Below are 4,209 nucleotides of genomic sequence, written 5' to 3' on the forward strand. Positions count from 1 at the left end.
GCCCGACCCGGAGAAGGAGGAAATTCACTTCTGACAGGCAGCCAGGACCTGCCATTCCTAACAAAAGCATTGGGAAAACCCATGCTGTGTCCCGAGAGATTCATGATAAGCCCTTTTAGAAAAGAAGGTCCCAAAGCTGTCCAGGAGTTAACCACTGGATTTGAGACTTGGACTTCAGCAGGACTGACACGTCCTTCCCTGACTTCCTGGGTACCCAGAGCAGACATTCTTATTTTGCTTTCAGTTCCTTAGAACAAGAACCGCTTCCCAGATGGATGTGACTTCTTAGGAGGTATTTGCTTAGCAATAGGCATAAATCTTCTGCTCTTCACATTGCTCTAGGTGGGATAAAATATTCTCTGCCTGTCTATTTAAACATCTTATGTTAATACCATGAAGTGTTTGTTCAATTTCTATTATTCTTTTAGTTCTGAAGTAGTGAATGCTCCCAGGCATGTCAGAGTACAGCAAATCCAGAGCTGCAGACACCGCATCCAAACTAAACTAGGGCTGAGCAGGCAGGGATGTTTCCGGATAAGGGGACCACGGACATTTTCCGGCAAAAMGGCCACAGCTGGGAAGAGCTGAGCAAAACAGCAAATGCTGCTGTCACAGGCACTTGCGCAATTGCTCGGTTTTCCCCAGCATTATTTATTACTTGAATTTGYTGCTTTTCTCTGCTCTTGACCTAGCTGCTGGAAACCCAAGGTTGCCTCATGTGCTGCTTCCGAGCAGAGAGGGTGCTGCTGGAGTGAGAATGCTCTGGGTACTGCTGCTAGACACAATGCTGGGATGGGGTGATCACAGAGGAGAGGAATCATCAGATATTGAATCCCTGATGCATCCTGGGCAGGGACAGTGGGACTGTTCCCCCCAGCTTTGGCACAGGGGTGTGGATGAACTGGTTTCCCAGACCCAGCCAAGGCCCTGTGCAGCCCTGGGGACAGCCCAGGTGATGGTGAGGCTTCTGCTGCCTCTGTCACTTCATCCTTCAACAATAACAGATTTATAGCCCAAAAGCCCCTGGAAGGATGGCTCTTTTCCTTGACAGAATTGCAYGAGACAAAAATTGTCAGGGTGTGCCCAATTCATCTGTCACTGAGGAAATAAGCTCRTCCTATACTTAATGCCATCAATCACTAAGACCAAAGGTAGAGATCAAGGCTGCTTACTTGGACGAGTTCCTAAGGCCATGTCTAGTCAGGCACACAGTGACAGCCAAATAAATTTCCCTGGTATGGTCCCTTGGGAGCACACACACTCCTMCAGAGCTCAGAAAAATACCTGCTCTGCAAGGAGCCCTTGGGCTACTCAGGGAGTACTTACTCTGCACAGTGCTTATGAGGATCTCCTTAAAACCCATGGCATAAGTTCAAAATAGAATGTTTCAGAGAAAAATCCATCTAGTCGTCTGTAGCTGTGTAGAAAACCTATACTCGTGGGTGAAGGCAGCATTGGGAGGTGTGACAAGGACTGCAGGTGTACAGGCCCCAAATGTGAGTTCTGCACATCCTTGATAARCATTTCCTCTAGTCTTCCCTTGCTACATTTTCTTTTTTTTCCAACAAGACCTAAGCTCCCTTTCTCCTGTGGAATCACTACAGCACCCGAGTTGGGAGGCCAGGAGCTCTTGCCCAACACATGAGTGGGAGTTGCCTTCCCCCAGTGCCTCTCCTGGGCACATGTCCAAAACAGCACTTTGCTCTGTTGGTGGGCTCCAAACCCAGCAACCCACCACAGTGCTCCCATCAGAGACTTTTTATTAAGTCCAGCCAGGGCAGCAGATGGTCTCTCAGGCAGCATTTCCACAAACATGAGTGGCTGTACTGTGAAAACAAACTACCATAAAGGGATGTTGCTCAGCTTTGCTTCCAGCATTACTGTTCGCTTTCCTCATGAGRCATGATGACCCTCTTCCAAAGAAAGGGCATAAATCATCGTTTGGTTTTTCCTTTATTTCCTGGATGTGCTGAGTCCTATGTAATAAATTACACTGCTCACCACAAAAGAAAATACAGAAGCAGCTCTGTGAGCCTCTTGAATYCCTGAGTTGCAGGTGATGGGAGAATTCAGTTCATCACCAGAAGTACATGCATGCAGGGAGATGAACCTTCAGGTCACTCCACAGATGATGAAGGCATTTAGGACACCAAATCTGTCAGAAATGGATCCCAAGGCAGCCAATCCCAGCCCCATCAGCTCCCAGAGAAGCTGAAGAATGAGCTCAACTCAGAGCAGGTACCTGAGCAGGTACCTTAGTGCTTAGGCTTTGTCTATACAGGATTCTTAAGAAAATTAAATTGAATTAACTAAATCTAAAGTAGAACATTAAAATTCTGCATAAAATTTTCATTCAGGATTCAAGTGGCCTTAATTCAGCTTAACTTACTCCCAAATGCTACTAAATAAGRCCATTTAAATTGCCTTTAATTAACATAATAGTCCCACATAGGCTTTTATAAATGAGGTTTAATTAGCCTTTTTTCTGAGTTGGTTAGCTGCCTTGAGCTTCCATAGGTAGGCAGCCAGGTCCAGGGCCAGTTTGCTGACAGGGCTCCTGCTTGTGGCTGGTTAGCAGCAGTTGCAAAGCKCTGGCATCTCTTCCCATGGAACTGGCACAAGGCCAGCTTCTTCCCCACCAGCAGATAATAGGATCCCTGAATATCACCWATTTTGACTATGTTAAATATATGAGTTGGAGATGAAAGGCTCTGCCAGGGGACAGGCTCTTCCTGTAAAATCTGGGACRTGGGGTGGTAATCCCTAGAAAAATGTGACATCAGAGTTTTAAGAGACTTGCTCATCAGCAAGGGACCAGGCTGGAGGAAAGCTCACACTGAGTCAGAAGAGAAGTGGATAGAGGTGGAGGACTGGGAGGGACAGAGACCATCCATGGGACAGGGCTCCTGCTCACACACCTTGGTGTTCCCACTGCCCCTGAACATTTTAGCTCCTTTTTTTGCATATTAGAATTCCCAACTCAGCAGGATGAGATGTTGCTGGCTGCTCTTAATGATCATCCTAAGGGCAGTCCCTGTCCTCCCCTTGGTCTCACAGGTTCCTCCCTGGAACAGCCCAGTGCTCTCTTGCACTGTGGTGGGGACTTCTACCTCTTTCCTTTGTCCACAGATGTGTCGTGGAGGGCCGAAGATGCGAGCCCCGCTCAGCAGCCTGGCAGTGCCAGCCTGTCCTGCCACAGAAAGGGGATGATGCTGCCACCCAACTKTGGGCACGTCACTGGCCAGAAGAAGCAGAGTCTCTTGCCTTGTGCATGGTGGTGAAGGGCCTCAGTGCATCCCCGAGACCAGCAGAGGCTTTGTTCTGCAGATCTCCATGTCCTCAGCAGCTGCAGCTCCACCATAGCCCTTGCAGTACCAAAAAGAAGAAGTACTGTTCAAAGCAGTGGATTTTTGCAAATGTGAAAAAGAAAAAAATAGTTAAAATCACCCATGAGGTGCTCTAACATGTGACTCCCTCTAACTTTTCTGGTGGAGAAGCCAACAGCCTCCTTCTCTCCTGGCTTCTCTCTCACCATGTGGCTGCTGTCACTGCTTTGCATAAATCAGGATATCCAACTTTGTGCCTCTTCGTGGGGGTACTTCCTATAAGAAATACATCTGTGGCCATACTTTCTGGTGCAATAGACTTTAGCCTGGAAGCAAAARCACACAAACAATGCTAAATTCATGCTGACTGGAGTAGATTCCAAGGGAAAGAAGKGTTGGGAAAGCACCTACTTAAGAACTGAGTAAGGATTATCTCTGATCTGAATCTCACTGTGTGTRTGTGTTACTGCTAAGCACACAGTGCGGTTTCAGACACGGCCAGAGACAAGGAAAAATGATTGTTTCAGGGTAACCACAAGGAAGATGAATGCAAATGTATTCCTGTAACTGGGAGAGTTCCTTGCTCCCGAGTTGGGCTCCGGTACATGGCCTCGGGGAAGCAAATTTGCAACTACCTTCATTAAATTGTTTAGGGATGATTAATCAGAAGTCAGAGATGTGAAGTTTTTTGCATGTTTCACAACGTAGATGTTAACCCCTGAAGTTCCACACAGTGGTTTAGCGCTGGGCAAGGGACAGGTAGCGGCGGGTGACAGATGTTTCCTGCCAGCGCTTATCTCCTCTCCACGCCCGTGTTGATAAGCCGCCGCTGGCTGAATCACGGCCACCTGCATCACYGGGATCCAAGAGGTGCGAGGGACGG

This window comes from Malurus melanocephalus, unplaced genomic scaffold (assembly GCF_030028575.1).
Source record: "Malurus melanocephalus ecotype Western Australia unplaced genomic scaffold, MMel_1.1 scaffold_488, whole genome shotgun sequence".
NCBI lineage: Eukaryota > Metazoa > Chordata > Aves > Passeriformes > Maluridae > Malurus > Malurus melanocephalus.